The following is a 27,500-nucleotide window of genomic DNA, read 5'->3' as shown; positions in this document are numbered from 1 at the left end:
TTAAAACATAATTGTTTAATAGAATTTTTGTTTAACTTGTAACACAGATTTCTTCATGTAAACAACATACCCACAATAAACCATCAAGATCCTGGCTTGACAGCCATATTCATTACAGAAATTAAAACACAGGCATGTTAATGACATTTAAATTTCAAAACAATCAATGCCAATAAAGAAAACGTTGATTTCCATGTTGGATTCTAAGTGGACTGCAAAAAAATGCCAAAATACAGGAATTGCAGATATGGAAAATGAAAAATTATAATAATAAACTATAGAATACAAACTGTTGCACTCATTGTAAAGTTTTATTGCTGTAAGTTGAGAAAATTAGTTATAGAGTAGAAACAATTTTGCTTAATCCTCCTTTACATTCATCCAGTGGCTAAGACTAGGAGTATCCCGCAAGTGCACAGAGACTCCCGGATGCCCTCAAATGAATGATAATTTCTTGCAAACCGGTCGTTAAATACATTGCAAACCCCTCTCCCCCACATCCCTCCTAGCTCTTCAGGTAGCCTATGTCGCGTGCAACTCACCCCCGCCGTCCTTCAGGTACGTCTCGCGCGCACACGCCCCCACTCAGATACGTCGCTCACACAGACACACACACACACAACGCGCTGCAGACGTTTTGGCCCCAACGGCCTTCCATACTGGAGCGACTCCCCTCAGATTCAACACGCATGATCGCGTTCATCAAATTTGCTTAAACTAAGCGCCCTAAAGTATTACTGTATTTCACAAGGATTCTGACACAATAACGCGAAGCATACGCTTTCGTTGCGTTTAATGAGGAAACACGCTAAACTTGGAGGGCGCATGCTGAAAGGCAGAGTAATGCCCTGTCTTTAACAGCTCGCGACTTCACCAGAGACTTTCTGAGTACATTCACATAAGACACCAATACTCAGATTTTAATATGATTAAGATTATACTCTTATTAAAAGTCTAGTGTAGCCTAAGCAGTGATTTTATTTCCTTAAAGGAACACCGAGTCACGAAATGCGGTGGATTGTCTTTCTGTTCACCATGCGGTATCAACTTACAACAGAAAGTTAAAAATGAAACACCCGAAATTGCATGAAACTTTGGAGAGCCTGGTGATGCGACTAATTGTTTTATACTGAAACTTGCCTTCAAAAAGTGCTTCCTTGGTCACATTTCTTGCATGTTAAACACACGTCCACCACAACAGGAAGTAAAAAAAACCTGCAACTGTGTTAATTGCGTACATTTTTTCAACGCGTTAATTATTTAAAATTAATCGCATGCGTTAAAGCACTAATTTTGACAGCGTTAATATATATATATATATTTATATATATATATATATATATATATATACAATATGCATAATGCTTATCAAAATAGTTCTCTTTACTATAAATTACTATAGTATTTTAAATGTGTAACACCTGCTTTTATTAGATTTGTTTTTGTCTGTGCTGCTATATACAAGAATTTGTTTCTATTTACAACAGCATGTTATTTCACAGTAAATAATTGAACTGAAATATTCTGCCTTATATGTTTCATTGACAGATTTATTGATTACTAAGATAGAATTGACTTGTATTTAAGTTGCTTCGATTTAAAAATAAAAAATTGCAAAAATAGCTTAGATGTAGCTAAGCTACTTTAGCCATGTAGCTTTTAGCTTAGCTTGCTACATTTCCCAGAGGGTAGCTTTTAGTGTAGTTCAGCTACATTTTAAGTAGAGTAGCTAATAGCATAGCTCACTACATTTTTCAAGTAGCTTGCCCAACATCGGTAATATCCACACAACGTCAAACTGAAACATCATCAGACGTTGGTATTTGGGTGATTTTAGGTTGGGCGTTGATGTCAACCCAATTTTTATTTCCAAACAAAATGCAATGTCACCATGACATTGGGGTACAACGTCAGTCTGTTGACATCCTGTGCCTTCTGGGTTAAGTCAATGGGTTTACTGACTTTTTATAGTAAATCAACTTGTTGCTTTTTTAAGGCAATGGGTCTACTTTGTAAAGTAAAGTAAGCATTAGCTTTATACAGTGTTTACCATTTTCAAAAAGGCAATGATGGGCAAAAAAGAAAGCCGCTCTCCCTACTCAATATTCTGTTTCCGTTGGAAGTACATCAACATACTGAAATAAGTCTTAGTAGCTTCTAGTTCACGCAGACTTTAAAGAGACACAATGAAACAGTGGCTCCATCTGAAAGCCTTGTCTGCTAAATTGTTGCTTTGCTGTCCACTTTAATCATGAACAACAAAATACAGAGACCATGGTGATAAATAAGGGAATATTTGCCTAGTGCAATTCTAACTTTTCACTAGAAATCTTATTTTCTTAGCTCAACTGTCAGAAAGGGAACACACAGGATTGTTGGATATTGAAGGAAGCGAAGGACACTGATAAGAAAATAACTCTTGAGACAGGAAATGAATCAGAATTTGGATTCGGACATGCCTTGAGGCCTTCCTGCCTTAGAATGCTGCCTCTGAAGGCAATCAAAAATAAAAACTTTCACAGAGGGGGTCAACCGGAGTATTAAGACCCTACGGAAGGCTTAAATAAAACACAAACAAACAGTATATTGAAGAAAGATGAAAACGTGAAACCATTGACTCTCATATAAGAAAAAACAAATGCTATGGATGTCAGGATTCTGCCGCTCTGGTCTTGTTTATTTTTGTTTTGGTGGCCAGACACTAGTCCTGCCCTGTCTTTTATGTTGTGCTCCGCTCGAGCTTCTCGGATCGAGCACTGATTTTCTGTCATTGGATTTTTTGTTTAGCACCATCATGGCCGTGTTTGAGCCGTGCGATCTCCCGCTTTATATGGGTACACGAGGTCTGGGAGTGTTTGCAACGCATGCTCTCGTCCTGGTGTTTGTGTTTGTTCTGTCGGCAGCGCGCGGTTTCATTCTCAGCGTGTAGTTAGTTTTGGTTTCAGTTGGCGCTGAGATAACATGTTTTCATCTGTCTTGCCTGTTCATGTTACTGTTGTCTAAGCATGGCTTGGTGTTTACATTGTGGCTGCGTGCTTTAGTGTTGTGTTTTGTGAACACATGATTATGGAGTTCTCTCATTGGCTGCGTGTTCTAGTCTTGTTTTATGTAAGCACATGGCTTGTGTTGTTTCTTTGTGTCATATGCTCTCCTGTCTAGTCCCACCCTCCTTGTTAACCCATTATTAGGTTATCCTGTTCAGCTGTCAGTTTGTTCATTATTTCTGCTTATATTCTCCTCATGTCTGCAGTCCTGTGCCAGTTCGTCATCGTATATCGCTCTGGCCTGTCTTGTCGTGTCCAGCCTTTTCTTCAGTTGAAGTCTGAATTATTAGCCCCCCTAAATTATTAGATCGCTTGCTTATTTTTTCCCCAATTTCTGTGTAACCGAGAGATTTTTTTCAACACATTTCTTAACATAATAGTTTTAATAACTCATTTCTAATAACTGATTTATTTTATCTTTACCATGTCTGTAAATAATATTTTACTATATATTTTTCAAGACACTTTTATACAGCTTAAAGTGACATTAAAAGGCTTAACTAGGTTAATTAAGTTAACTAGGCAAGTTAGGGGAATTAGGCAAGTTATTGTATAACAGTGGTTTGTTCTGTAGATTATCGAGAAAAAATATAGCTTAAAGGGGCTAATAATTTTGTCCCTAAAATGGTTCATAAAAAATTCAAAACTGATTTCATTCTAGCCGAAATAAAACAAATAAGACTTTCTTCAGAAGAAAAAATATTATCAGGCATAGTGTGAAAATGTCCTTGCTCTGTTAAACATCATTTGGAAAATATTTTAAAAAAGAAAAAAAAAATCGAAACGGGGCTAATAATTCTGACTTCAACTGTATGTGCAGCGACACTACTTTGAATGAGTCCAATTTACTATACATTAAACGGTAACTCCATTTTATGAAAGCCAAAGTTAAATTGCTGTTCTTTTATCCCATCTTAGATGCTCCGATGAGGTAAAACAAGAGACGAAAAAAAGACAAAGACCTTGAGTATGGTGAGAATGAATGAATGACAGCTTCTAAAAGTGTCTGAGAGGCATCCCCTTTTTGCCCAGTAGACCTTGTGTTTTATTCGCTAATTTAAGCTATTTTTGAAAAGATAAATATATTGTATAAGACTATACATTATTTGTATCACTTCATAATATATATACGTCCAATAAGCTTTTTTAATAAGCTTTTTATATTAATGGACAATGCACAGATATTGATGATTTTACAATGCTTTTACACTACATTATTTGAATCTACCAAGCTTAGTTTACAATGTTTGCAATGTAAACATTGCTCTACATCAGGGGTGGCCAACCCTGTTCCTGGAGAGCCACCTTCCTGCAGATTTCAGTTGCTACCCATATCAAACACACCTGAACCAATTAATTAGGACCTGAACACCACGTGATAATTACAGGCAGGTGTGTTTGATATGGGTTGCAACTGAAATCTGCAGGAAGGTGGCTCTCCAGGAACAGGGTTGGCCACCCCTGCTCTACATTAAATCTCAATCCCAAATATCAGAAACGTTAATTAGATAGTTAATATTTAATTAATGTCAGTTTTAATGTTATTGATTAATGCAGTTCCTTTACAGAATTCACTTATTCATTTTCTTTTTGCTTTGTCCCTAGTTTATCACAGTGGAATGAACCTCCACTTATTTGACAGATTTATAGATTTTAAATTTCAGGTGTTTTATGTTTGCTAAAATAATTCATAATTGCATCTTTATTGATTTTCAACTAACAATGTCTTGTCCCAATAGGTGGATTTAGAGGGCTTTGCATAAAAAGCAGGCATGGATTTAGTTGGTTTTGACGCAAAAGAAAATCTACCTTCTTAAAAACCAAAGAATTTGTTTAAAGTGAGATTTTTGAAAAATAAGATATTATATTTACTAGCAAATAACCTTTTTAATTATCTATGAAATTAAACTTCTGAATCCTAATAAGAGGGGTCTGATAGAAAATGTGTTTTTTACAAAAAAAAAGAGGTCTGATGGATTTAGAGGGTTTTGCATCTGAACTCTTTATATATAGTGTACATACATTAAATTAGTAAGTACCAAAGCCACGACAAGAACTAATTTAACAAAATAACTTAAGACCGCGGTTCAAATAAATAGTAAAACCAAATTAATATGTTATGGGGAAACATTTAATTATTCAAAAGAAGGTAATGATTCGCACTCAATTGCTTCGTACTGTTTTTATTTTTACTTTTTCTTACATTTTACGGGTGATAACAGACAAACAGACGTTTTGGCACAAAGCCTTCCTCAGTGTGTGACATAATTCTCTAACTCCACCCTTTTATCCCATAGTCAATCACAATGTGCTATTAGTTAGACCGTCAATCTCATTTCATTATCTATTAATCACACAATAACTTATAATCTTCACAGCAATAACAATAAACAATCTTCCCATTTCTGACCTCACTCTACAGAGATAAAGTGTATCAACTATTATCATTAATCAGGTGTACATCAATACAATAAAATTCTAACAGCTGACATTAAATGTTTTCTACATTTGACAATTACCCAAAGATTAAAAATCACAAGTCTTACCTTCACCTCTACCCATATAACCAATTATACAGAAGACATTTACCCTCATATTCAAAAACAATTTGGATTTAATTAAACTTAAATAAAAGTAAAAAAAAAAAAAAAAAAAATATATATATATATATATATATATATATATATATATATATATATATATATATATATAACAAATCCAAATAAATAAATTAAATACATTATCTTTCTGTTCCCAATAATTATATAATGAAGTTCGTTGACCATGTCTTATTTTAATTAATATAACTGTTTAGTTTATATGCACCAAAATTGTTTACTGAGAAACGGATAAAAAAAAAAACATTTTTGCTGAGCCCAGTTTCTTTATTTGTGTTTATGTGTGAGTGTGTATCTGTGAGATATGTTTTAAAAGATTGTGAAGGTTCTCCATAAAAATTTTAATGTCAAATTAGCATTGCTTTGTCTAAACTGACATTAATTTTAGCCTGATTTCACCAGTACCCACTGCAGCAGCTGTGCAGTTTAACTCTAATCAGTGAACTGTCTGCTATCCCAGTAGGAAACACTGAGCTTAACGAACATCATTCTACACTACATGAGCACAGAAAACCCTACTATTAGCTGCAAGTAATAGCAGAGCGACAGATCTTGCGAGTTGGACCTGTGAGCAGGAGCGCAGGCCGTTGTGTAACGTGTTTATTGTTTTGCGTTCTCATCACAGCTCGTGCTCGTCGCCCCCTCACTTCTGCCGGCTGATTGGTTAATGAGCTCAGCTGTGCTCTGAGAGAGGAGGTGAAGAGCTCCATTCCTACAGACATCAACCTCTGTCACCATTCATCACGGATTTACACATCATTCACCAGTCATTAAAAAAAACCATAGAATATCTCAACCACTTTTTCTGACTCTCTAATAGATGCGGATGCAATCTAAACAGCTCAAAATGCTGGTGATCAAGTCAATATGGAATTAAAACTTCTGCTGAACACAAAAAAGGGCAGAGAATGTGTTTCAGCATCTGTCAAAATTTGATGGATGACTGCCAAGTCCCTTTAACCAGTTAAACTCTGCTGCAAATGACATGCAGTACAGATGAATTGTATAAACTAAATTGACCATAGTGTATGTGTATGAATGCGTGTGTATGGATGTTTACCAGTCCTGTGTTGCAGCTAAAAGGGCATAGCTGCATAAAACATACAGTATAGTAGATAAGTTGGCGGTTCATCCTGCTGTGGCGACCCCTGATGAATATAGGAACAAAGCTAAAGAAAAATGAATGGATGAATATGGAACGTTGCTATTTTTTTGGCCAATATGGCTAGGAACTAATATACTCTCATTCTGGAGTTATTAGTCAAGATACTCCGCTGCTGTCCTATGGCTGTGATATTACGCCGTGCATGAGAATCTGTGCTTTCAGACAGTGCCTTGAAACCATGGAGACATGAGAGACATCCCCGTGCAAGTTTGATAGAGCATAACAAAATAAGAGTTAAAAATCTAAGCAAAGGCGATGAAGTGGCGCAGTAGGTACTGCTGTCTCCTCACAGCAGGAAGGTCGCTGGTTCGAGCCTCGGCTGGGTCAGTTGGCGTTTCTGTGTGGAGTTTGCACGTTCTCCATGCGTTCGCGTGGGTTTCCTCTGGTTGCTCCGATTTCCCTCACAGTCCGAAGACATGCGGTACAGGTGAATTGGATAGGCTAAATTGTCCATAGTGTATGGGTGTAAATGAGTGTATATGGATGAGTATCCCAGAGATGGGTTGGAGCTGGAAGGGCATCCACTACGCAGTGCTGGATAAGTTGGCGGTTCATTCCGCTGTGGCAACCCTGGATTAATATAGGGACTAAGCCGAAACAAAAATAAATGAAATCTCAGCAAATTCGAATGTATGTTAATGTTAGGTGGAAATATAATTAATCATATTCATTAGGCATTCATAAAAGGGGTCTTTATGTATAAACAAATGTACAGCGGACTAATAAGACTCCAGTATATGTACAGTTGAAACCAGAAGTTTACATAAACTGTATAAAAAAAGCACATATCCATTTTTTAAAAAGTCAGATGTTAATGTGACTAAAGCTTTTCTCTTTTAGGTAAGTTAGAATTATCACATTTGTTTCTGTTCTGCTTAATAGCAGAATAATGAGAGAGATATTTTTGAGAAATTGTTATAACTTTTCTTGAAAGTCAAGTTTACATACAATAGGATTATTCTGCCTCTGAAAAAGCTCAGATGATGGTGTCAAGGTTTTGGAAGTTTCTTATTGGCTAATTGACAACATTTGAGTTAATTGGAGGCACTACTGTAGAATAGTATTTAAGGAAAACCTCAAACACACTGCTTCCTTGTGTGACAACATGGGAAAATCAACAAGCCAGAATCAACACAAAAGCCAGATTACAATTTGCTAAATTACACTGGGAAAAAGAATAATTTTTGGAGATATGTCCTGTGGTCAGATGGAACTGAGATTGAACTGTTTGGCCATAATGACCAGTGTTACATTTGGAGGACAAAGGGGAAAGCTTACAAGCCTAGGAACACCATCCCAACTGTGAGTAATAGGGTGGCAGCATCATGTTGTGGGGCTGTTTTGCTGCAGGAGGGACTGGTCCACTTCACAGCATAGATGGCATCATGAAGAAAGAACATAATGTAGAAATACTGAAGCAACATCTCAAGACATCACTCAGGAAATTAAAACATACTGCCAAATTAGTTAAAATGTGCTCTAAGGACAACAGAGTGAGTGTTTTGGAGTGGCCATCACAAAGCCCTGAGCTCAATCCTATAGAAAATTTGTGGGCAGAGTTGAAAAATTGTGTGAGCAAGACAGCCAACAAATCTGACTCAGTTACACCAATTCTGTCCGGAGGAATGGGCCAAAATTCCTGCAAAGTATTGTGAGAAGCTTGTGGAAGGAGACCAGAGTTCACAGGGGGGGGCGCGGGAGAGGATAAGTATTGAGGTAGAAAAAGGCATAAAAGTGCTCCACTATTATAAAGGGCTTTGCAATTAATCGAAAATCCGATTTAGATTTCGGTTTCAAACGATTATAAAAAAGCATTAATCGAGATAAATTATTATTGTATCATATTTTGCCGCGTTCCAGTTGTATACGTGTTGCTCTTAAAAGCGCGAAAGAGCGCGTGCTTGTGTGTGTGTGTGCAGCACGATCACGCAGTCAGAAGCATGCGGCCGGTCAGCATTCACTCTCATTAACACACTGAGACGAGCAGAGGAGCGCAGACATCTAAAGTCATCTTAACGTGAGCGCTGTAATGGTCAAATAGGTGTCAAAACGCAGTGTTTAGTGATTATTTATGTTAACCCTCATTTGTGTAATAAACAAACGAGTTGAGGATCAAAAAACGTGAAAGAGAAACCATTAAAGAGACAGCGTGCTATAATCCTTCTGCCGCCTGTTTTTAACATTATTAAACAAACATAACGAGAAAACCCTCGCTGCTCTTGACTAAAGCACTGCTGTAGCTAAAGTGTTTCTCTTACAGTGAAGATGCTTAAAGCACAGTTTGTTTCATATTTTTATTCTACTGTATTTATTTCTCTTTGCAGGGTGGAAAATAACTGTATGTATACAGTTGAAGTCAGAATTATTAGCCCTCTTGAATATTAGCAAACCTTTTCCTGCCCAATTTCTGTTTCATGGAAAGAATATTTTATTAACTTATTTCTGAACATAATAGTTTTGATATCTCATTTCTAATTACTGATTTCTTTTTGTCTTTGCTATAATGACAGCACATACTATTTTACTAGATAGTTTTCAAAAAACAAGCATTCAGATTAAAGTGCAGTTCAAAGGCTTAATTAGAGTAATAAGGCAAGTCATTATAACGGTAGTCTATTCTGCAGACAATCAAAAATATATCTTGCTTTATTCTTGTCTTTATTCTAGCTAAAATAAAACAAATAGAAGAAAAAATATTGTAGGAAATACTGTTTAAATTCCTTGCTCTGTTAAACTTAATTTGGGAAATATTTATAAAAAAATAAATAAATCTCAGGAGCGCTAATAATTTTGACTTTAACTGGCAATCGTTTTGAATAATCGTGATTACAATTATGACCAAAATAATCAAGATTATGATTTTTCCCAAAATCGAGCAGCCCTACTATTATATATGTATTTTTAAGTACCAAAAAAAAAATCTAAACACATACTTAAAATTCCAACATAATAGTGAAAATAATTAAAATAAATAACTTTAAATAATTATTTAAATTTTGCTCACTCGCGCAATCTGCTTGTCAACGTGTCGTAAAGGCAAAATCAAAACAAAAATGGCAGACAAACGTAAATGCAGTGATTCTTCAGAGGCGAAGAAAAAGATTAGACAGTATGACAAAGCCTACCTAAATTTTGGTTTTATTGAAGGCCAAGACAAGTTAAAACTGATTAATTAATATTTTCTATACGTATTACTATATATTAATATTACACAAACACACACACACACACACACACACACACACACACACACACACACACATATATATATATACATATATATATATATATATATATATATATATATATATATATATATATATATATATATATATATATATATATTTATATATATATATATATATATATATATATATATATATATATATATATATATATATATATATATATACAGTACATATGCGTGTGCATTTATATGGTGGGGGGGCTCCAATGTTTGTATATGTTCATGGGGGGGGCCCCAAAGAAAAAGGTTGGGAACCACTGATTTAGGTAATCCTAAAGGACCTAAAATAGTAAACGTTTAGTATGATTTACCATCAGACATTTAAAAAAAAAAAAATGGTTATGTTCCTTTTTCTAGAGTGTACATAGCTTCTGGTTTCAACTGTATATAAAAAAGTCCAATAGACATTTAACTGTCTAAATTCTTACTGTATGACGCATCTTTTTGTTTAATTGATCATCATTAATTGTCAATTATTAACTCTGTCACATTTTACATAATAAAAAACATGAATTTTTAAGGTGTAACATTTTCTTCCAGGTCACATCACAGATCTTCAGCTCATTTAGAAAGTACATTTCACTGTCACAACAAAAGAAAAGCTCACGACAACTTCAAACCGCCAGACACGAAAAATGAAACAACCCGACAAATGTAGGCCCAGCTCTCGTAACGAGTTTGCCATCGCTGTGAGGTGTCATGTCTTCAAAAAAGCCTTCCCACAAGCCCCGTCTTCGGTGGATTTGTGATTTGTGACAGAGGGATGGAGAAACTGAGGAACGGCTCAGACAGACATCAAAGCAAACAGGAAGTGCAGCCGAGCAGCGCGAGACTCTTCATTTAGCAGAGGCTCTGAAGATACATACATGCTCAAATCACACTCATTAGCATAGAGCTGGAACAAGCAGACACATAAACACTTCTGTCACTTCAAATGAAAGGAATCGCTTAGATTTAGGTAGTTTACAAATGGAGTATAGTTTAAACTGCTTTTGAATAGCTGCAATAAAGTACAAGGCATTGAAAATGATCGCTTATTTAATTGCTAATTTAATTTAAAGGAAAATTACCAGAATTATTGACAAGCTACAGTTGAAGTCTTTATTGGCCCAGGTTGTTCTGTAGCCAATTGAAGATAAATCATGTGTAATCGAGAGTAATAATATTGACATTAAAAGTTTATTCATTTTCCTTCAGCTTAGTCACTTATTTATCAGGGGTCGCCACAGCAGTTAACTGTTTGGTTTAGCTCAGCTACCAAATCCGACCTACAAAGACTACGTCAAATAGCTCGGACTGCTGAGCGAATCACTGGTACAACCCTTCCTACTCTCCAAGAACTGTACTTATCCAGAGCGAGCAGAAGGGCAGCCAAAATCACTCTGGACCCCTCACACCCAGCACACTGCCTCTTTGAACTTTTACCTTCTGGTCGATGCTACAGATCACCAGGCAATCCATCTCATAAACACTTAATGATACTAATTATCACTGCTTGCCATACACTTTTTATACACATAATGTCACGGTTGTAGGTGTGTGCGCACTTCTGAGTGTCTGTTTGGTCGCATGGTTTTGTTTTGATTCATTGATTCATTCGAGTAATTGCAGAGATGTATGATCCTCAAAGCTCATGGGAGTCATACGCAATAGTAATTTTTTTTCCACTGCACAATGACTTTATATTCTATACTGTATATAATTTCTGATAATTTAAAGACTTTTGTCTAAGCAAACTCAGACCTTACTGGCCTAATTAAATAATTAAAATTCAAGGCATTATCATATTTTATTTTGGTTAAATAAGCGTAATCTAGAGGTCTTTAGCTTTCATACCAGCCACTTCTGATACCAAATGATCAACTAGAAGTTATTATTTGTTGTTCCTAAAACTTCGATAGGCAACAAGACTTTTGTCAGGTGGTGTATATCATTTTAAACTACTAAAATGTCAATAAAAGTCCATTTTAAGTCAATAGATCAATGATCAGCATCCCAGAATACAATTCACAACCGTAAATAAACAGAAAACACTTGTCAATATGAAAACAGATGATTTTTTTAGAGTAGGAACAACAAATGCTAATAATGAACTTCAGAAACAGCACAATAACAAGCAACAGAGCAGAACAGTTGGGACGAGTGAGTCACGACCGAAAGAATCGCTCTGTGTGCCTGACATTTGGGCACACATGCTCTTATCTGAGGTCGAATCTTTACTTTAACATCTCTGCGAAAGGCCAACTACAACACAGATAGCGAGGGAAATCTTCCAGAGCCTCAGAAACAGCAACTGTTACTCTGTCAGCATACACCGCGGGCCACTGAAGGACTGCTAGAGCTCGCTCTGTCACCAAAACATCCACTTCTGTTTCCAGCTCTCTCGCCGTCAGCTGTCAGACTGTTTACGTTCCTTTCGCCAGCCTCCTCTCTTCGCTGCTTTCCGCATAAAGTGGCACCTGACTTCAAAAGGCCAGAGGAGACGAGCAGAACATCTGATTTATTCTGTGCCAGGGCTGAATGAAGAGGGCAGAAGCAGAGCTGCGTTATTAACAGAGCAGCGCTGATGACAGACTTGTTAGCGCTGACCCTCGTTGAAGAGAACCCCACACCAAACACAGCCAAATTTGGACAGAGAATGGAGGTTAAGCTACTGAACTGCCTCAAACTTTCCATTAAAGCTCCTCTCAACTCACTTTGCTCTAAAACAGCATATTTAACTAGATTCTTAAAGTTTGAGAAAAAACTTTGAGGCTGGCTTGTGAAAGCCTGATGGTAATAGTTTATTTAGTTTAAACAGTTTTAAAAAGTATGAAAAGATAGATAGATAGATAGATAGATAGATAGATAGATAGATAGATAGATAGATAGATAGATAGATAGATAGATAGATGATGGATGGATGGATGGATGGATGAATGGATGGATGGATGGATGGATGGATGGATGGATGGATGGATGGTATGCTAGCATAAGTCAAACAAGCCAACCCCCGCTTCTCTACGATGTTCTGATACTGAGATATAGCTGCTGTTATATCGTTGCTAGGTTAGTCTGTTTTGTTGCTATGGAGTGGATTGACAGCTTAGACTGATGATGTATCAAAGCTTCTTGCCAGTATGAACAGTTAAAAGCAACACCCATGTCTCTTTCACACTGCAGCATGACGATATCAATCTAAACCTCTATAATGGCAGTCTATAGGACCGTTGCTAGGGTGCCGTATCTGGTTGTTAGGGGTGTGGCTAGAAAGTTAAAAGCTCATCAGTTATTGGTAGTTTGGTAGTCTGAGTTAAATGAGCCCAGTTAGAAGTCTGTGCAACAGTCTGATGTAGAGTTATGAGCTCACAAAGTTTGACCCCATGTAAAGTCAATTAGAGTCTTTTGCAGTGGAAGTCTATGGGACAGTTTCTAGGGTCCCAAAAGTGGTTGCTAGGGTGTGGCCAGAAAGTAAAAAGCTCATCAGTTATTGGCAGTTAGGTAGTCTGAGTTAAATGAGCTCAGTTAGAAGCCTGTAGGACAGTCAGATGCAGACTTATGAGGTCACAAAGTTTGGTCCAATGTTAAGTCAATGGGATTTTTCAGACAGTCCCGGGACGTTTTTCAGAAAACCAAAACTCGGATCAGTCGGAAAAGATATAGCAACCCGAGTCAGACCAGTTTGGAGGTCTGGTGTGAGTTTGGTGGTCATAGCTTGAAAGCTCTAGGAGGAGATAGAGTTTAATTTTTAGTCTCAGAAGAAAAATAGGATAACAATAGTCTGGCTTGCTACACAAGCCAGCCTAAAAAAATAGGATAACAATAGTCTGGCTTGCTACACAAGCCAGCCTAATGAGAGAAGCAAGTCTGTTTGGGAGACAGGGGATAGATGTAGCACTTCAAATATCTACAATGAAGTTACAAATCAGTTGATTGACTTTCATGGTATCACAATATAGTGATTACTGCTCAAAATAAGTTCATTTTAAATGTCTGGGTAAAAAACTAAAACTTTTCCTCCTTTGAACACAATACATTTTATTTTGAGAACATTTAAAAATATTGTTGAAGAGTAAACATGTCCGACTAAACAACTGAAATAAATCATTGACTTCCGCTGTCTTCATTAGGCATCTTTTGATTTATTTTCTGCTGGAGATACTGTTGTCCTAAAAAAAAAGCATGTAAGAAAACTTACATTCACTGTAGAAATGGTATAACAGAAACTTTGACTTGTACTGTTATGGCCCAGCACTGTAAGGGTCTATACGGGTCACCTTTATCAGGCTTGCATTTCCACTGTCAAAAGGGTGTATGATTGTGTGTATAATTGATTATAAATGTTCATTACTAACCTTTTTATGAACATGATTTCATAATCTGCAGATCAATGATGCAAAAGTGCAAAAATAGCAAAACTGTGCAAAATAGCCTACTGTAACGTTGGCAATTATATAAAATAATTAAAGAAATGCAACATTTATGAACATATAAAGACTCTTATGCTGTGTTCACACCAGACGCAGAAGGAGTTCACGCGACTATTTACACACGAATGTAACATGTAACCTGTTGTAAGAAATTAATTCCGTCATTCTGAATTCATTTTGAAATCCCCCCCCCTTTACTTTCACCGCCAACAACCCACCCCCCTGCTCTTCTCTTTCGTCTGCGACAACCACCAAACCCCCCCCACCACCACCACCACCACTCTTCACTTTCGTCCGCGACAACTCTACCTCCTCTGGCAACAAGCCGGTACCGTTTTCCCGATCTGTTCCGGTACCTCGCAATTTATAAATTAAGCACTGTGTCCGAAATAGCATACTTCTACACTAGACCAAACAAGTAGTATTTCTGAATTCATAGTATTCAGAAAACAGTTTGCGAAAAGTACCCGGATGAGCTACTACTTCCAGTGAGATTCTTAAGTGTGCATTCGATGGACGCTATGTTATTCCATGATGCCATGCGAGAGAATTCATGAATGGGAGTGAAGCGACATGTACTGTAGTACGTCCGAGTTCCATTCATACTACTCACATTCATACTATATTGAACGTGTTTTTTAAACAGTCGTGTAGTAAATTGCAATTTAAATGTAGTACCTACTCGAGTAGTAGGCAATTTACAACAATTTTCAGGCAATGTATTTAAAAATCACAAGTTATACATAAAATATAAAACAAATTACTCATGCAATTTTCATCCGTCTACAACATCCAGCTATGGTTAACATGGCTTAAATTGTTTGTGTAAAAATGTCAACGATTATAGCACAAAATGGAATATACCGAAATATTACCATTAATGGAGGTAAAAGTGACTCCACAGCAGCGATTGAACAATATTTTAGGAGAAAGTGGAAGTCAGTGATGGAGAAAATTGGGTAAAATCCAATAACCTCTACAAAGAAACATCCACAGAGAATTAGCATTGACTTTTTATTTCCAGGGAGCACTGAGGCTAAACGAGAGATTCTCCTAATGATGTGTAACAGAAGCCAGCACATCACCTATGAGCAGCAAACACTAGCTAGAGCTCACTCTCTAGAGCTCACTGTGGGCAGAGTGAAGGTGTGGACCAGCTGCTATCTGAAATCAGCAACCATTAAAAAGCAGCGACTCTGAGAAATCAGCTCATACCAGCACAAAACTAGACAGATTTCGTCTTTCTGTGAATTTGCAGGTCAGATTTATATCTCTGATTGTACAGACAAATAATCAAATAATCTAGAGCAAATCATTCTATAGAGCATTTCAGTCATTCTATTGTCATTATATATATATATATATATATATATATATATATATATATATATATATATATATATATATATATATATATATATATATAAAACAGTTCTGTCTGGTTCTCAAATCTGATTGGCTGATAGCCGAGCGATATATTCTGCAAAACTCCAACAGCCTCTTTACCCTTTGTGTATTACTCCGCCGACATACAGCCAGCAAAAAGCAGACACTACAGATCTAAAGTTTTTAAAGATGCTTGCTCAACTGTTTAACTGTCAGCTTATGATTTGAATCCAATGTGGAAGAAAGTAGTTCCTCATACAAAAGAGTTTTTTAAAACTCTCAGTGTTTGATTTTGTTATTATATACACAATTATGCTGTCAAACTGTTGTATAAACGCAATATCACACTCGTAGCAGTGGTTAGAGACACTGCGGCCTCGTGCACACTGCGGGGCCTCGTGCCAACGCACGCCTCCCATCAGTGCAGATATACAGCCATATCGCACTGCTACTCATGTGATATCGCTCATATATATATATATATATATATATATATATATATATATATATATATATATATATATATATATATATATATATATATGATTCAGCATCTTTTAAACTTTAGATCTGTAGTGTCTGCTTTTTGCTGGCTGTATGTGGGTGGAGTAATACACAAAGGGTAAAGAGTCTGTAGGAGTTCTGTTATTGCAGAATATCGCACGGCTATCAGCCAATCAGATTTGAGAACCAGACAGAACTGTTATATATATATATATTTATACAACAGTTCTGTCTGGTGGTTCTCGAATCTGATTGGCTGATAGCCGTGATATATTTAAGTAATATCAGCACCCGTACAGCCTCTTTACCCTTTGTGTATTACTCCGCCCACATACAGCCAGCAAAAAGCAGACACTACAGATCTAAAGTTTAAAAGATGCACGCTCAACTGTTAAACCGTCAGCTTATGATTTGAATCCAATGCGGAAAGAAAGTAGTTCCTCATACAAAAGGGTTTTTGAGACTCTCCAAGTTTGATTTTGTTTTTATATACATAATTATGCCGTCAAACTGTTGAATAAATGCAATATCACACTCGTAGCAGTGCAATATGGTATATATATATATATATATATATATATATATATATATATATATATATATATATATATATATATGTATATATAATATATATATCACTTAAAGTGATAGTTCATACAAAAATAAAATTACTCAATATTTACTCTCCCTCAAGGGGTTATAAACCTTTATAAATGTCTTTCTCATGTTGAAACACAAATACATTCCAAACACAGCTGAAAACCTCTAACCACTGAATCCATAGTAAGAAAAACAAACACTATGGAAGTCAATGGTCAAATGTTTCGAACATTTCTTAAAATATCTCCTTTTTCTGTTTAACAAAGGAAAAACAAAACATTTAAAGCTGTAAAATATTAATTTTAGGGTGAACTATGCATCAAAAATGTGTTCTTTCTAAACAAGATTCACATTAAAACCTAACCCCCCCAGGCTTCCCTTAAGATAAACCTGATCTATCCCATCATCTCTGAGAAGCAGGAACAGCATGCTCTTATGTGTCTCATCATGAGTCTCAAAAGCTCATGGTCTGGTATCAGAAGTCCTCGTCATTGTTACAGTACGCAGCATTACACATCTCCATCCAATGCTTCCAAGAAAATGCACTCTCTGGCCCGGCCCTCATGTTCGCTTCCCACTCCACCACACACACCATCCAGCTCCATCAGCAGAGCCATCTGTGAACTCCTCAACAGCCTGTCCAGGCCACACTAGCATTCTTTCATCATGTCCTCGCGCTGTCCGCACTTTCTACATGCAAGAAGTACAGGCAGACAGGCAGGTTACTCCATGAAAACGAGGCTACAGCCAAACACGCTGACTGCATGACACTTCATTAAGCACTCAGACTATGCAACCCTGTGGTAAAGGCTCAGGAACAGAGAGCAGTTTTGACAGGGTCGCATTAGGGAGAAACATATCTGCCGAACACTCTGACATATGGAACGCCGAAGCCTGGGGTGCGTTTCTCAAACATCGATATATAACTCGTGGCTGAACTGCCATGTCCTTAAGAAAATAAACAATGTAGTGACAAGTGTTTCCCAAACTCTGTCGCAGATCCATTGTTTGAACCACGATCAGTAAAATGTATAATGATGCTCTTTAAAAGGCTGTCCAACTTATTTTAGGTATTATTATTAAGATATTATTTAGATAGCAATATATTACACTGTAAAGAAAATCTGTAATTTTACAGTTTATTTTGGGCAGCTGGTGTGCCGGAAAAAAGAAAAACGCAAATTAATGGCCATTAATAATTAAATAATTAATTTACAGTAAAATAACAGAGGTTGAATAACCAGAAAGTTAAATGTAAAGAAAATGTCTGTAATTTAACAGCCGTTATTTTACGGCTTTTTTTTGGCTGTCCGAAATAAACCGTAAAATTATGGATTTTTTTTTACAGTGTACATAATACCTAAAAGTAATTTTAAAAAATTAAAAGTGCAGAAAGTATTCATAGCGCTTCACCTTTTCCACATTTTTTTTTTTTTTTTGTTACAGCCTTATTTTAAAATAGATTATATTCATTTATTTCCTCAAAATTCTACACACAATACCCCATAATGACAATGTGAAACCTATTTTTTTATTGTTGCAAATTTACTAAAAATAAAAAAAAGCTGAAGAATCACATGTACATAAGTAATCACAGCCTTTGCCATGAAGCTCTAAATTGAGCTCAGATACATTCTGTTTCCACTGATCATTCTTGAGATGTTTCAGCAGCCTAATTGGGAGGTTCACTTGTGGTAAATTCAGTTGATTTGAAAAAGGCATACACCTGTCTATATAAGGTCCCAGGGTGCATGTCAAAGCACAAACCAAGCATGAAGACAAAGGAATTGTCTGTAGACCTCCAAGAGAGTTTTGTCTCTGTAACTAAGTGGCTGACACAGAGGGATCCATTTGCAGTATTTTTATTAAACAGTTTAATAAACAATAGCACACAGATGTTGTGCGTGCGCAAACTCACATCAAACACAGTAGTAAGTAGTCGTTGGGATGGCGGCAGGTAAACACAGGATGAGTATGCAGGCATGGGTCAGAGGCAGGCGGCTAGTATCAGAGTCGGTAAGCAGGCTAGAGTTAAAAGGCAGGCGGCTAGTATCAGAGTCGGTAAGCAGGCTAGAGTTCAGTGGCAGGCGGCTAGGATCAAATTCGGGATACAGGCTAAAGTACAAGGCAGGCGGCAGGCAAGACAGGGTCAGTAAACGAAGCAGGATCACAACGGGAAAGCAGGCAAGGATGAGAACACTCAATAGTGTTAGCCGGGGCAGAACAAGACTTTGCAATGAAGCAGCGTGTGTGCTACTTATATGTGTGTGGTGGATGATTGCTGGATGCGTGTCAGGTGTGTCTGCAATCAGTGTAAATGGATGATGTAATGTCAATAGTATGGTGATGATGACCTCTGCTGGCCAGCGAGGGGAATGACTGGGACCGAGTCGGTGACAGTCTCTAGGTACAAGGCTGGGGAAGGTTACAAAAAAATTCTGTAATTTCTTTTCTTTTTTGCAGAAGCTTGTCCTTTTTCATTGATTATGCACAAAAAAAATCTATTTAGAGGAGCAATTGCAATATTAGCAGACACTGTTCCATATACAGTCGAAAACAGAATAATTAGCCCTCTTGTGATATTTTAATTCAAATATTTCCACCCCCACGCCTGCCAACCACATCCACAAAACCCTTGAAATGTTGTCATAGGGCCCGTACCGGCCAGCGGCGCCCCTGTTCTTTATAATTATTAGAAGTATATACATTTCCAGCACATTTTTAAACATAATCTAATTTCTATAATCTTAATTCTTTTGTCTTTCCATGATGACAGTACATAATATTTTACTAGTTATGTGGTGAGATACTAGTATTCAGCTTAATGTGCAATTTAAAGGCTAAGGTTCATTAGATTAGTAGTTTTTACTTTCTTTTTCTTTTAATTCCTAAGACTTTCTCCAGATGAAAACTATAATAGAAAATGATGTGAATTAAAAATTAAAACAGCACTTGGGAATTATTTAGTAAAATAGTTTCGTATGAGGGGTATTCATTTTTTGACATCTGCTTAAAGAGCCCGTATAGTGGGTTTTTGAAAACGACCTTCCATGCAGTGTGTAACAGCTCTAAGTGAAGTGAAATTTCCAGCTAAGGCTTAAATTTGAAAGTGCACCGTGTTTAAAACTATTGATTCATCTAAAAAAGAGTCGACTAGAGGTTCGAATGAATCGCAGCTGTAACAAATCTTTAGCCGTGTCAGTGTGACGTCAATATAGAATTTAAGCCCCGTCAATTTGTTGCGAACTCATGACACAGGAAAATTAAAACCCCCAGCCCCGCCCACAAGCAAAGTAGGAAAGAAAAAGAGGAAGACAAACACTGTAGCAGATCCATGCGAAGACGCTGTGCTCTGAAGTGTAAGGGAAAAGTTCCCCCTTGTTTTTTCTTGCTTGAAAATTAAGTATTTAATTGTGTTTTGTTACTTGTAACCGCTTGTACTGTATCTGGTAACCTCTTTATGATCTCATATCACGTCTAAAGCCACGTTGAAAACGTAATGCGTGATGCTTTGTTTACGGATTTAAACGCGTTTGTGAGCTCGTGATCCACTGCCGTTTGTTGTTGCTATGGTCATCGTCTGCTGTTCCTACACGCGTGCGGCAGCCAACTTTCAAAATAGCTCTGCTTCCGCTGTGTGGATTAATACTGAATGTGTGTCATGGTTAAGAATACAGCAATATGCTGGTGTTTATCTGCACTGCTTTAATGCACTCCTACATTGGGTTCACACATACACTCTGCGCTCTGAATACTTCAAAATTGTTGATAAGACGGGGTTGGAGTTTCTCTCTTTCTCACTCGGAATGCAGTCAACCAATCACAACAGACTAGGCCATCAGACCAATCAGTGCAGATTAGCATTGCGCTAAGAAGGGGTTTGGGAATAAATGAATCGCAGAACAAATATGGAAGTCTTCGGGAGAATCAGGTAAAAATAAATACATATTATAAGAAACCAAAAGTGTTTTTTAACCTTGCATGCATATCAGCCTGTTGTGGGAGACCCCCAAAACCAAAATATGACCTTTTTATTGCATACAAGGGGTTCTTTAACATTTATCCTCAATATTTAAGTACTTAAATTACTTAAAAAGGGTCTTAAAAATACAATTTAAACGTCTTACAAAACCCAGAACACAAAGCAGGACTTCATGCTATCATGTGTACGGAGCAACCATGCACATTTGTGTATTCCTGAAAAGCGGATTTCTGGTCCAGCACTGCAGAGGTCTTTTGCAGTATATTCACAGATCTACACACTAACACACACATCCTCAAAGACTTGACCATCTTCCATGGAAAATGTCCAGTTGACAGAGAGATGCACAAACATGATACATGAGGTACCTTTGCCATCTGTGCCCATCGGAGTCTGCCAACTCTCGCATCATCCTACATTTCTGCTCAACAATTCCCAAGAACACAGATCAAAACATACATGTTTCAAATAATGCTATCAACTTCAATGTGGATTTACAGGGGACCTATTATGCAAAAATAACTTTATAAGGGGTTTAAACACAGTTGTGTGGCAACAGTTTGTGAAAATAATTAGCTTATAATTGTAGAAATGTCCGCAGAAACACTTTGATTGACATTCTCCCTTTGTATGTGTCATCAGAGGGGGAAAGCCCCGCCCATTATTGGCAATCTCTCCCTCATTGGCATAATACACTAGTTATCTGCCACTATGCTGACACATAGACATTTGTGGCCCTGCCTACTTATGACAAAGGCACGATCTCATTTGAATTTAAAGAGACAGTCAGTTGTTGGGCTAAACCTTCACATACACACTCTAGGAACATCAGAGATTTTATATCTTGTAAAAAGGGGCATAATAGGTCTCCTTTAAAGGGGCAGTTCACCCACAACTGAAAAGTGTTCACTTGTTCGACGTATCTTTGAGTGTCTTTACATTGTTGAACACAAAAGCATATATCTTAACTAGTTGCCATTAACTTTCTAAGTATTTGTTTTTCAATGGTTACTAGATTCAAAAGTGTATTTAAAGGGGATCTATTATTCAAAAATCACTTTTTTAAGGGGTTTACACAGTTGTGTGGCAAAAACAACCAGCTCATATTGGTTAAAAATGATTCATTGCATTGTTTATAATCACCCTTGATAAAAACAGTCTGCAGAAACACTTTGATTGACATTCTCCCTTTGTACGTGTCATCAGAGGGGGAAGGCCCTGCCGATTAGTGATGATCTCTCCCTCATTAGCACAGGACGTTAGTATAGTTTTTGAATCTGCCACTATGCTGACACACAGGCATTTGTAGCTCCGCCCTCTTTTAAAAGAGCAATCTAATTTGAATTTAAAGCGACAGTCAACAAACCGGCACAATTAGCACAAAAGCCTAAAACAAGCAGTTTATAAGAGTTATAAAACGTTATTTGCTGGGTATTGTGAGCTAAAACTTTACATAGACACTCTAGGGACATCAGAGGCTTGTTTTAGATCTTGTGAAAAGGGTCACAAATAAGTCACCTTAAAGGAGCAGTTCACCCACAACTGAAAACTGTTCACTTGCTCCACACATTTTTCAGTTTCTTTGTTCTGTTAAGCACAATAAAGCACATCTTTTGAAGAAATCTGTAAACTGGTGAGCATTTGCTTTTCAAGTATTTGCTTTTCATTGGTTACTGGTTTCAAAAGTGTATTTAAAGGGGACCTATTATTCAAAAATCACTTTTATAAGGGGTTTACACAGTTGTGTGGCAAAAACAACCAGCTTATAATGGTTAAAAATGATTCATTGTATTGTTTATAATCACACTTGATAAAAGCAGTCTGCAGAAACACTTTGATTGACATTCTCCCTTTGTATGTGTCATCAGAGGGGGAAAGCCCCGCATATTATTGACAATCTCTCCCTCATTAGCATAATACACTAGTTATCTGCCACTATGCTGACGCAAAGACATTTGTGGCCCTGCCTACTTATGACAAGGGCACGATCTCATTTGAATTTAAAGAGACAGTCGGTTGTTGGGCTAAACCTTCACATACACACTCTAGGAACATCAGAGACTTATTTTATATCTAGGTCTAATAGGTCTGCTTTAAAGGGGCAGTTCCTCCACAACTGAAAAGTATTCACTTGTTCCACATATCTTTGAGTTTCTTTACTCTGTTGAACACAAAAGCATATATCTTGGAGATAAATGTAAACTGGTAGCCATTGGCTTTCTAAGTATTTGTTTTTCATTGGTTACTAGTTTCAAAAGTGTATTTAAAAGGGACCTATTATGCAAAATTCACTTTTATAAGGGGTTTACACAGTTGTGTGGCAAAAACAACCAGCTTATAATGGTTAAAAATGATTCATTGCATTGTTTATAATCACACTTGATAAAAACAGGTTGCAGAAACACTTTGATTGACATTCTCCCTTTGTACGTGTCATCAGAGGGGGAAGGCCCTGCCGATAAGTGATGATCTCTCCCTCATTAGCATAGAACGATAGTCTAATTTCTGAGTCTGCCACTATGCTGACACACAGGCATTTGTAGCTCCGCCCTCTTTTTAAAAGCGCAATCTAATTTGAATTTAAAGCGACAGTCAACAAACCGGCACAATTAGCACAAAAGCCTAAAATAAGCTGTTTAGAAGAGTTATAAAACGTTATTTGCTGGGTATTGTGAGCTAAAACTTTACATAGACACTCTAGGGACATCAGAGGCTTGTTTTAGATCTTGTGAAAAGGGTCACAAATAAGTCCTCTTTAAAGGAGCAGTTCACCCACAACTGAAAACTGTTCACTTGCTCCACACATTTTTCAGTTTCTTTGTTCTGTTAAGCAAAATTAAGCACATATTTTGAAGAAATCTGTAAACTGTTGAGCATTTGCTTTTTAAGTATTTGCTTTTCATTGGTTACTGGTTTCAAAAGTGTATTTAAAGGGGACCTATTATTCAAAAATCACTTTTATAAGAGGTTTACACAGTTGTGTGGCAAAAACAACCAGCTTATAATGGTTAAAAATGATTCATTGTATTGTTTATAATCACACTTGATAAAAACAGTCTGCAGAAACACTTTGATTGACATTCTCCCTTTGTATGTGTCATCAGAGGGGGAAAGCCCCGCCCATTATTGACAATCTCTCCCTCATTAGCATAATACACTAGTTATCTGCCAATATGCTGACACATATACATTTGTGGCCCTGCCTACTTATGACAAGGGCACGATCTCATTTGAATTTAAAGAGACAGTCAGTTGTTGGGCTAAACCTTCACATACACACTCTAGGAACATCAGAGACTTATTTTATATCTAGGTCTAATAGGTCTCCTTTAAAGGGGCAGTGCACCCACAACTGAAAAGTGTTCACTTGTTCCACATGTCTTTGAGTTTCTTTGCTCTGTGGAACACAAAGGCATATATCTTGGAGATAAATGTAAACTGGAAGCCACTGGCTTTCTAAGTATTTGTTTTTCATTGGTTACTAGTTTCAAAAGTGTATTTAAAGGGGACCTATTATGCAAAATTCACTTTTATAAGGGGTTTACATATTTTTGTGGCAAATAAAACCAGCTTATAATGGTAAAAAATGATTCATTGCATTGTTTATAATCACCCTTGATAAAAACAGTCTGCAGAAACACTTTGATTGACATTCTCCCTTTGTATATGTCATTAGAGGGGGAAGGCCCTGCCGATTAGTGATGCTCTCTCCCTCATTAGCATAGGACGATAGTCTTGTTTTTGAATCTGCCACTATGCTGACACACAGGCATTTGTAGCTCCGCCCTCTTTTTAAAAGAGCAATCTAATTTGAATTTAAAGCGACAGTCAACAAACCGGCACAATTAGCACAAAAGCCTAAAACAAGCAGTTTAGAATAGTTATAAAACGTTATTTGTTGGGTATTGAGTGCTGAAACTTCACATAGACACTCTGGGGACATCAGAGGCTTGTTTTAGATCTTGTAAAAAGGGTCACAAATAGGTCTCCTTTAAAGGAGCAGTTCACCCACAACTGAAAACTGTTCACTTGCTCCACACATTTTTCAGTTTCTTTGTTCTGTTAAACACAATTAAGCACATATTTTGAAGAAATCTGTAAACTGGTAAGCATTTGCTTTTTAAGTATTTTCTTTTCAATGGTTACTGGTTTCTGACATTATTCCAAATATGTTCAGCACGAAACAGAAACTCATAAAGGTTTGGAACTACTTGGGGTTGAGTAAATAATGAGTAAATGTTTGTATTTGGGTGAGCTATCCCTTTAAATGCTGAAACAAAATGGCACAGTATGGATATATTTCTACTGACCACATGCTTTTGCTGCAGAACAGCTCTAATATGTCACATTTGCACTTGTAAGATTTTACCAACTGTAATATTTTGAAGTAGTTTGGGAATTGAGGGAATTCAATACATTTAGCGGAACTGTCAGAATAGAGAAAGTTACTGACAAGCAATGTTAGCCTTACTCCTATATAAATACACTGAGTAAGCCCCACCCAAAGAGTGAACGTTGACTGCGCACACATCAAACATCAAATGTGATTTGATTGGCTGTCACATTACACAGCATTTTATTTTCACTGTGCTGAGACAAATGATTTGAGTCGTCACATCTGGGTAGGACACGGTCTAATAGTCCAGGCAACCTGAGAATTAAGATTGCTTACCTTGGCTTATATTTTAGTTTTATTTGTTGTTGTTTTTTTCTCATTCCAACTTGGAATGAGTCTAAACCAATTTATTTTTCATAAAAAGTAATGTCAATCATGTTGTGGATGAGGAGATTCCCGCCAAAAATGTGTACTATGCTTTGAGTGTCCAGAAAAGAGCTATATAAATGTAAGGAATTATTATTATTCATTCATTTATTTTCTTTTTGGCTTTATTAATCCGGGGTTGCCACAGCGGAATGAACCGCCAACTTATCCATATGTTTTATGCAGAGGATGCCATTACAGCAACAACCCATCTCTGGGAAACATCCATACACACTCATACACTACAGACAATTTAACCCACTCAATTCACCTGTACCACATACCTTTGGATTGTGGGGGAAACCCGGAGCACCTAGAGGAAACCCACGCGAACACAGGGAGAACATGCAAACTCCACACAGAAATGACACATGACCCAGCCGAGGCTTGAACCAGCAACCTTAATGTGAGGCGACAGCACTACCTACTGTGCCACCTATTATTATTATTATTATTGTTATTATTATTATTATTATTATTATTATTGTTTTTATTATTATTATTATTATTACTCATTTGTTTATTTTCCTACAGCTAAGTCCCTTATTTATCAGGGGTCACCACAGCGTAATGAACCGCCAACTTATCCAGCATATGTTTTTCGCAGCGGATGCCCTTGCAGCCGCAACCCAGCACTGGGAAACACCCAAACAGTCTCACATTCACACTCATACACTACGGCCAGTTTTGAGCATGAGTTTGGCTGATTGTTAACACAAAAAGCATGTGCTTGTACGGGCATGACGTGGAGCCGATCTGTGACCAATCAGAGTCACTTGAGGGCGGGCCTTTCGGAGGAACTAGGAAATATGGCAGTCGTTTTCATGTTAGCAGAGTAGCTGTATATAATCAAAGTGACATTTATGAAAAAATAACGTTATTTCCTTCAAGTGAAACATGAGCACACATTGCTTTGCAACTTACTAACACAACCAAGCCTTAAAATTACATTCTGGACCACCCCTTTTAGTTTTTTTATTTTAGTTTTTTTAAATATATTTTTATTGAGCATTTTTAGTGCAAAAACATGTCAGAAAATTACATTGAGTAGAAAGATAGTATCTGTCATACATGTAATTTGAGTTCTTATCCCCACATGAAAAATAAAAATAGTAGTAAATAAAATTAAATTGTAATTAAATAAACAAATAAATAATACTAACTCTTATAATAATAAAAATAATAACGACACACACACACACACACACAAAAAAAACAATATTATATTACAAAAAGGCATTTCTTTTGTCCAGGCTGAGTCTAACAGACAAGATTTTAGTCTTAGAGACTTAGAGGTTCCTAAATAATCAAAGAAAGGATCCCAGGTCCGATAAAATAGAAAAGGTTCGTTCTTCATAGCTGTGGAGAAAGCCTCAAGTGGGATTATGCTGCAGACTGCAAGCAGCCATTGATTTAAACTGGGTGGTTCTTTATTAATCCACTTTACAAGGATACATTTCCGAGCAAAATAAATCAAAATATGTAGTAGGTCTCTATTCCGAAAATTATAAGGTATATCATCATTGAGGCCCAGTAAGCAGGTCTTTGCTCCCAGACAAAATGTACATTTAAAGATGGCGTCGAGCTGTAGTCTAATCAAGTCCCAAAACTGCTGTATATAAGGACAACTCCACATAGAAAGATCCAATAATTTACATTTTACACACAACTCAGACAGACCTGGATTCATTTTATGTCTAACATCAGGTGTAATAAACAGTCTATGTCAAATTTTTAATTGTCTTTCCCAAGCAGAGTTTGAGGCTAACACACCAGGAGGGTT

The 27,500-nt window shown here is 36.9% G+C and overlaps 1 protein-coding gene across 5 annotated transcripts in view; it reads right to left on the bottom strand.

The window, feature by feature from the left end:
- The window catches only part of prkcab (protein kinase C, alpha, b), a 317,535-nt gene that overhangs the window by 287,152 nt on the left and 2,883 nt on the right, over window positions 1-27,500 (bottom strand). The gene's annotated exons all lie outside the window — the stretch shown is intronic.

The sequence above is a fragment of the Danio rerio genome, chromosome 3 (assembly GCF_049306965.1).
Source record: "Danio rerio strain Tuebingen ecotype United States chromosome 3, GRCz12tu, whole genome shotgun sequence".
NCBI classification, from domain to species: Eukaryota; Metazoa; Chordata; class Actinopteri; order Cypriniformes; family Danionidae; genus Danio; species Danio rerio.
This window is presented reverse-complemented; position numbering and strand designations above follow the sequence as displayed.